The 8,760-nt window shown below is 52.5% G+C and overlaps 2 pseudogenes; both read left to right on the plus strand.

Annotated features, from left to right (window-relative positions):
- Positions 1-2,907: 2,907 nt before the first annotated feature.
- Positions 2,908-3,760, plus strand: LOC106001676 (annotated as a pseudogene).
- Positions 3,761-6,686: 2,926 nt separating this feature from the next.
- On the plus strand, positions 6,687-8,469 carry LOC106001677 (annotated as a pseudogene).
- Positions 8,470-8,760: the final 291 nt, after the last annotated feature.

Genomic DNA, 8,760 nt, shown 5'->3' on the forward strand with positions numbered 1-8,760 from the left:
TGTGTGTGTGTGTGTGTGTGTGTGTGTGTGTGTGTGTGTGTGTGCCAGTACTGAGTCTTGAACTTGTAAGACCTAGACTTTTTCCACTCAAGGCAGGCATTCTACCACATGAGGCATACCTCCAGTCCTTGCTTTTTGCTGGTTCATTAGAGATAAGAGTCTTATAGACTTTCCAGCCCTGGCTGGTTTCCAACTGCAGTCCTCAGATCTCAGCCATCTGAGTAGCTAGGATTACAGGCATGAACCACCAGGGCCCAGTTGGTTATCATGGCTCTTTCGACTACCTAAATTGCTGACGTGGGAAGAATTTGCCATAAGGGTGTAGTGGGTGGAGGCAAGGGAAGCTAGGAAAAATGCTTTAGTGCACAGGAAGCCCTACAACAAAGAGTAAGCTGACTCCACATGTCACACATTCGGTGTGACAACACAAGTGGAGGATTCTACACTAACCTCATGTGACTCAAAACACAAGTGTACTAGAAACAGAGGGAAAAAAATTTATTTTGAGGCTTTATGTGAAAAGTGCCTAAGAGGTACCAATGCATTTCATGTTTAGACTTGGACAGGCGCCATTAACCTATCACATTACACATATGCAAATATTCTAAAGTCTGAAGAAGCTCACAATCTAAAACACTGGTGGCTTTCAAGCATTTCAGATGTAGGATAGCCAACCCATATTTTAAAGCATATATGAGCTGGACACTGGTGGCTCACTTATAATCCTAACTACTCAGAAAGCTGAGAATTGAGGATCATAGCTGAAAAGTCCTTGAAACTTTTATCTCCAATTAACCAGCAAAAAAAAAACCTAGTATTGGAAGTGGTACTGTGGCTGAAGTGGCAGAGCACAATAACTCAGGGATGGCATCTAGGCCCTGAGTTCAAGCCACAGTATTGGGTTGGGGGGTGGGGAAGGGCGGGAAGCCTGGTATGGTTCTATAATCCCAGCACTTGGGAATCTGAGGCAGAAAGTTCACAAGTTCAAAACCAGCCAGTCACAAATGGATGGATGGGTGGCTAAATGGATTGATGGATTAATTAATTAACTGATTATTCAAGGGTTTGCCAAATGAGAGTGAGTAGAATGTATTATAAACTTATGTGGAAATGCAATAATATAATTCTGCTCTGTATAACTAATGTAAGCTAATTTTAAAAATATATTTGAAAGGTTAGCCAAGTGCCAAGATAAAGAAACAGCTGGTGTTCTCTCACTGACTTCTGATTCTGCTTGACCTCAGTGAACCCTGTCATATTCTGTGGCCTCACTTTCAAGTCAATAAACATAAACCTCCTGTCACAAGAGAAAATGTCCCACCGCAATGGGCACTGACACTAGGTGGGCAGGAGAAATGAATCAATTACAGAGCTGAGGACCCAACAAGGGAAAGGCTGCCACAAACCTCGCTCCTAGAACGAGGGCTGTTCTGGCCGGTACAGACAGATTTTTGACCTCCCTCCTTACCCTGGAGCTTGAAGTCTCATTAACCAGTGTCTATAGCTAATTAACAGGTATGGCAAGAAAGAAGGAAGGGAAAGAGGAAGGAAAGGAGGGAGGAAGGAAGAGAGAGAGAAGGAAGGAAGGAAAAAAGAAGGAAGGAAGAAGAAAGGAAGGAAGGAAGGAGGGAAGGAGGGAAAGAAAGAGAGAGAGAGGAAGGAAGGAAGGGAGGAAGGAAGGAAGGAAGGAAGGTAGGGAGGGAGGGAGAGAAGGGAGGGAGGGAGGGAAGAAGAGAGGGAGGTATGGAGGGAAAGACAGAAGTCTCTCAGAATGGATGATGAGGATTTACAAGTCTTTATCCAAATAGTATCCACCTACTCAGCTTTCAGAAGTTAGAAATTCACTCTAGCTATATGTTTTTTTGGTCTATAGACATGTGCCAAAAATGTAACCCATACAAACACCTGACTGGACCAAGGCCAAATGTTTTTCAAATGTCACAGGGCCAAGAACATATGTTTGATATCTCTCCATTAAAAGATATTTCTTCTTGGTAAAATATTTGGAAGCCTCTAAAAGCAATACAAGCCTTATAATACTTTGCTGATATGCCACACCCTGCAGACAAAAGGTATAATTACCCAGAAAATGAAGATCTCCCGAAAGGTGTCCCCCAGCCACAAGAAAATAATCTTTAAACCCTCTTATACACCCAGTTTTCTTCCTTCTTACATGCAAGCTGTCTGAATTTAAAAACGGATTCCAGCATTTCATTAACCCTAGATAAGAATGCGAATACAAGACCAATCCCACAGATCCTATAGTGGCCAAGTGCTTTGGAATGAAGACACCTGCTTGTGTTAGCCTCTGGCTTGATCACCTGTCCTTTCTCCTTTACAGAATCAGTTCCATTCTTCAACCACTCAGCTTAGTACAGTAAGTGCAGTTCTCCAGGTATGAATGGATACGTATTGCTGAATGAATGAATAGTTGTCCCATGCAGAAAGAAGATGGACAGACAGCTATCGAGTCAGGACCCAATTCCACAATCAGCAAAGCTATCTCACACTGGGCATGTTTCTTAACTTAGCAGAACTCCTATTTGTACACTTGGGAAATGCAAGGATAAACTACAGAAAAGGTATGTCCAATAGGAAGCAAGAGGCTATCTTGCTTCACACATAGTAAGGATCCATCGTGGATGCTCTCAGTGGTTTACATCAGTCACATCTTTAAAGCACCTGTAGAAGAGGTAGCACTAGGTTTCCCAGACACCCTCCTTCACCCCTCCCTCCACCCTAAGACTGGCTGGAGAAGGAGGTGGTGCCTATAGCTCAGAGCTTGCATGGAAGACAACTCCAGTGACAAGACAGGAAGCACAAGGCAGGGCAGATGCAAGGAATCCCAGCACTCTAAAAAGGGACGGTTATGGACGGTTGCCTTTAAGAATCACTTAAGTCTTACAGTTACCAGCCCGGAGGCCAGCAGGGGCTGAGGGGGGAGACCAGGCGCGGCGGCGGGGTCACCGTGCCAGCATCCCAGAGCCGGGCTCTCGCGCGGGCTCGCGGCAGCGTCCTCAACTGGGCCGAGTTCCTGTCCCTCAGCCAGCCCCACAAGGGCGCCTTGGAGCTGCGCGGCGCGGGCAGGAAGGCCCGGGGCCCTCGCCGCCGCCCGCTGGCGAGGCCAGTCCCAGCAGCTGCCCGAGGAGGACTGCGTGCAGCTGAACCCCTCCTTCCGGGGCATCGCCTTCAACTCGCTGCTGGCCATCGACATGTGCATGTCCAAGCGGCTGGGCGTGTGCGCCGGCCCCGCCGCGTCCTGGGCCAGCGCCCGCTCCACGGTCAAGCTCATCGGCATCACAGGCCATGGCGTCCGCTGGATCGGGGCAGCATCCTCTGCCTGGTGAAGAGCAGCACCCTGGCCGGCCAGGAGGTGCTCATGAACCTGCCGCTAGCCCTGCTCCTGGACATTATGACTGTGGCAGGCGTGCAGAAGCGGATCAAACGGCGCGGCCCATACGAGACAAGCCCAGGGCTCCTGGACTACCTGACCATGGACGCGTACGCCTTCCCCGCGGGCCGTGCCAGCCGTGCCGCCATGCTGTCCAAGTTCTTCCTGAGCCACCTGGTGCTGGCGGTGCCCCTGCGCATCCTGCTGGTGCTGTGGGCCTTGTGCGTGGGCCTGTCGCGCGTCATGATCGGCTGCCACCACATCACCGACGTCGTCTCGGGCTTCATCATCGGCTACTTCCAGTTCCGCCTGGTGGAGGTGGTCTGGCTGTCCTCCAACACCTGCCAGATGCTCCTCTCCGCCTGGTGAGCCCCGCGGCCAGGACATGAGGAGCCCCGGGGACTGGTGAGAGCCTGTGAGCTGGGCCGCCCTGACTCAACCTCCCCGCCAGGGCTGCTGCTTCTGCGTGGCCTCGGCAAAACAAGATGATGGTGGCGGCGGGAGGAGGCTGAGGCCCCGTCACACAGGGCACGTTCGTGGCTGTGGCCCTGCCGCAGCATGCTCCCCACAAAGCGCCCGAAGCCCGCACGCCGTGCCCTCACTCTGCCACCTCCGAGGTCTTCAGACTGAACCGGCTAGAGCATGCCTGCTGGAAGCCACCCAGCCCAGGCTCGGCTTGGGGCCCGGGGCTAGGGGACAGGGTTGAGGTCCCAGCGCCTGTGGGAAGCACCGCACCCTCTGCCTCCACAGTGGACATTCCTGAGGACTGAGAGCACCATAAAGGCTCTGACAAGTCCTTTAAAGGCCTGCTGCTCAGCCTCTGGGGTAGCTCCATGCTTCCTAAACTCACAGAACCCCAGGAACTGCTGATTCCTGAAACTCTGTGTGTAGGGAGGGGGACTGTGGCCCGGGGAACCCCCCACCCCTGTCCCCCAAAGCCTGGGGCTTCAGCTGGCTGTGCCCAAACCACCAGCCCCCCACAACCTGGAAGGAGCCAGGTGTGGGCCATGGCTGTGGCATTGGCCGCGCCCCCCGGCCAGACTCCCTGAGACCTCAGAGGTCCACCCAAGTTCCCCATGTCATGTGACAACACAGGGGTATGCAAAAAAAAAAGAATCACTTAAGTCTGGCCCTTCAGCAGTTTGAGGATGTCCTTGCAGAGTGCTTCTTCTTCCCTGTCCCACGTGGGTGGCACAGATGCTCTCAGAAGCCTTCCCCTGGGATACCAATCAGGCAGCCCCATATCCTTTCCACATGCTTGCTGTTACGACTCCAGACTCCTTTATTCCACCCAAAACCAGAAGAATTCCAGCTTCCTTCCACTTGCACTACACAAAGGGCAGGTGTCCAGCCTGCCAAACTCATGGGAAAGCAGTAGTCCCAGGAGGATCCTGAGAAACAGTGAAACAGGGATGAACCCCATATTTATCCCCCTGCCACCCCACCCAACCCCCTCCAGCCTCAGGATACTCACGGGGCCTAGGCTACAATCCAGCAAGCCTAACAGACATTTCTGGTAAAGAGATCTTCTGTCTGCTTCTCCTATTCTTCCCATTTTCCCTTCCAAGTTAGGTCTAGTTAGCCCTCCATATTCATAGTCCCATATTCCTTACAACTAGGAATCCAAAACATTACATCTGTATTAAACATGCACAGACTTTCATCTCCTGTCACCAATCCCTGAGAGATACAGTATAACAACTGTTTTGCACTGTCTTAAGAAGTCTAAGTAATCTAAGAGTCATTTAAAGTATACAAGAGGATTGTGGAAGTTATCTGCAAACACTATACTGTCTTAAGGAACTTGAGCATCTGTGGATGTGGAGGTGTTGTGGGGACCCAGCCATCCTCTCCACACACATACACATACACACACACACACACCTCCAGATACCAAGGGGGAACTGAAGCAGAGTGGATAGGAACAGAATATTCACTCACTGCACAGAGTCAGTCCCTGTAGCACTCTATTAGAGAAAGGACCAAGCATTCAGAGTGCCTTCAGAATGTAGATGCAGAGGCCACTATCCAATCCAATATACTAAATAAATCTACAGCTGTATGGAATGCCTGCACTAGGTAGTAACCCAAAGTGCAGAGCTTGGATGCTATTACAAGCTTGGCTGTCAGTAAAAACAGGAATTTGAGCTTCAGTAAAACAAAAATACCCACAAAGGCCAAGTGTAGAGTCCCAAATGCTGCAGGAGAATAACACAATAGCTTCTTCTACCCAGCTAGGAGAGAGAATGAGGCCCAAAATGCATTAGCACTTTTGTCAAGGCTCTTTTGCAGGCCACATGCCACCTTGAAAGATCTGCAATGGCCTTTTCTGCAGTTCCAATCATTGAAGAGCTTAGCTACAATGTTCACGGTATTCTCCTCTATGTCTCATTTTCCTTAGCAGAAACCTGCAACCCTCCCAAGACCCATGACACATCACCAACCCCAACCAGAGAGGGAGAAATCAATGCCAGGGACTTGGCTCAATCCTCACTCAGAAGCTTGAAAAATAACAATGATGGCTATTCTTTTCAAGTGCTCAAGAGATGCCAGGCCTGTGTCACAGGCCTGAGGTAGCTCACCTTATTTATTCCTCCAAGTACCTCCTGGAACACAATCATTACCTTTCACAGACAAACAAACTCACCAACCTAAACAATCCTAACCCAACATCATGATTCCCAGCCTCCAATGCTTTCTAAGCAACAGTGGCTTCCATGAGGCAAACTCTCTCTTGGGGCTAAGCTTTGAGGAAATGGGGTGGGGGGGGGAGGAGAAGAAGTAACCAGGGTAATGGTAATTATACAGAAGACCACAAAAATAATATGTTCATCTGCAAGATGAGACAGGGTTGGAACAAACAGTATGGACAAGAGCTCTGAGATTAAAATGCAATGAATGAAACCAGGCCAGGAAGCTTAAGCCTGTAATCTTTCCTACTTGACCTGCAAAGATTGGGGGATTTGTGTCTTGAGGCTAGCCTAGCACAAAAGTTCAAGAGACTCCATCTCAATTAATGGCTAGGCTTAGTGGTATATGCATGTTATCCCAGGTAAAAGTAAAGCACAAAGAGGAGGATCACAGTCCAAGCCAGCCCAGGAATAAAATAAAGCAAGTTCCTATTTTGAAAATATGTTAAGCAAAAAGGAACTGATGGAGAACCTACTCAGTAAACGTAAGGCCAAGTTCAAACACCAGTCACACACACACACACACACACACACACACACACACACACACAAAGTCTGAGAGAAGGGGTGACATTGTCCAAAAGAATGTTTATCTAAAGCTGCGCATGCACATCTCCCCGCGCCAGTATGCTAGCGTCCTGCCGGGGGCCATGAACGCCTCCAGCCGGCGGGGCGCTCCAGATGCGGTGGGTGTCGGCCCACCGGTTGTGGGGGCGCCCGGGGATCCGCAGGGCTGGCGTCCCGGGGGACCGGGCGCGCCGGTACGGCTCTGCGCCCACTTCACCACCCCCATCTTCTACGTGAACGCGGCGCCGCACATCGGGCACCTGTACTCGGCGCTGCGGGCGGATGCCCTGAGCCGCCGCCGCCGCCTGCTGGGCCCGGGCGCCGCTGCCGTGCGCCTCTCCACCGGCACCGACGAGCACGGCCTCAAGATCCAGCAGGCGGCCGCGGCCGCGGGCCTGGCCCCGCTCCAGCTGTGCGACCGGGTGTTGGCGCAGTTCCTGCAGCTGTTCGGCGCGGCCGGCGTGTCCTCCACCGGCTTCCTCCGCACCACCGAGCCCCGGCAGCGCGCGGCCGTGCGCCACTTCTGGGGGGAGCTGCGGGCCCGGGGGCTGCTCCGCCTACGAAGGCTGGTACTGCGCCTCCGACGAGTGCTTCCTGCCCGCGGCCAAGGTCACCCGGCAGCCGGGCCCGTCGAGAGCGGGCATCCGGTCTCCTGGACCAAGGAAGAAAACTACATTTTCCGGCTCTCCTAGTTCCGGGAGCCGCTCAGGCAGTGGCTGCGCGGGGACCCGCGCGCCATCGCCCCGGAGCCCTTCCGCCAAGCGGTGCTCCAGTGGCTGGAGGAGGAGCTGCCCGACCTGTCCGTCTGGCGCAGCCGCCGCCACCTGCACTGGGGCATCCCGGTTCCCGGGGACGACTCCTAGACCATCTACGTGTGGCTGGACGCCCTGGTCAACTACCTCACCGCCATCGGCTACCCAGACGCCGAGTTCCAGTCTTGGTGGCCCGCGAGGTCGCACATCATCGGCAAGGACATCCTCAAGTTTCACGCCATCTCCTGGCCTGCCCTCCTCTTAGGGGCCGGGCTGAGCCCACCGCACCGCATCTACGTCCATTCCCACTGGACGGTGTGTGGCCAGAAGATGTCCAAGAGCATGGGCAACGTGGTGGATCCCAGGACTTGCCTGGAGCGCTACACGGTGGACGGCTTCGGCTACTTCCTCCTTGGGCAGGGAGTTCCCAACTGGGACTGCGACTACTACGATGAAAAGGTGGTCAAGTTGCTGGACTCGGAGCTGGCCGATGCCTTGGGAGGGCTTTTGAACCGATGCACTGCCAGCCGGATCAACCCTTCTGGGACTTACCCAGCCTTCTGCCCTGCCTGCTTCCCCAGTGAGCCCGGCCTGGCGGGGCCCTGGGCGCATGCTCGGGCCGAGGACTATGCGCTGGTAAACGCAGTGGCCGCCTTGCCCAGCAGGTTGCTCACTACTATGATCACTTTTAGATCTATAAAGCGCTGGAGGAGGTATCCGCCTGTGTTCGGCAAACGAATGGGTTTGTCCAAAGGCATGCGCCTGGACACTGAACTGGGAAAGCCCGGCGGATGCTCCCTGGCTGGGCACCGTGCTTCACGTGGCCCTGGAATGTTGGCTAGTCTTTGGAACTTTGCTTCAATCGGTGACCCCGCACTTAGCTGACAAGCTGCTGTGTAGGTTGGGAGTCTCTGCCACCGAGAGGGGCCTTGGAGAACTCTGTTTTCTGCCCCGGTTCTATGGACATGCATGCCCTTTTGAAGGGAGGAAGCTGGGTCCTGAAACAGGGCTTTTATTCCCAAGACTGGACCAGTCTAGGTCTCGGCTGGTAAAAGCTCACGGGACCTAGAAATTCAGTTCTGGTGGTAAAAGAGCAAAGGCCTCTCTCTCTCTCTCTCTCTCTCGCTCATAAAAAAAGTTACACCTTGTGGTTTGTTTTCTAAACTGTTAGTTGATCACAAAGCATGTCATTATGAAAAGCGCTTTTGAGCCTGTCAGGTGTCTACCCTGTCTCCACTTGTTCATGTCATTAGCCACTCTTCTTTTTGCAGCTGTGTACCTAAAGTGTCTTCAGGGAAAGATGGTTAAAAGACAACTTTTCTGATTCCTATTCCTAAATCATACTTTGGTTATTTGTTCA

Source organism: Dipodomys ordii, unplaced genomic scaffold (genome assembly GCF_000151885.1).
Source record: "Dipodomys ordii isolate 6190 unplaced genomic scaffold, Dord_2.0 Scaffold362, whole genome shotgun sequence".
In the NCBI taxonomy this organism is placed as follows: Eukaryota; Metazoa; Chordata; class Mammalia; order Rodentia; family Heteromyidae; genus Dipodomys; species Dipodomys ordii.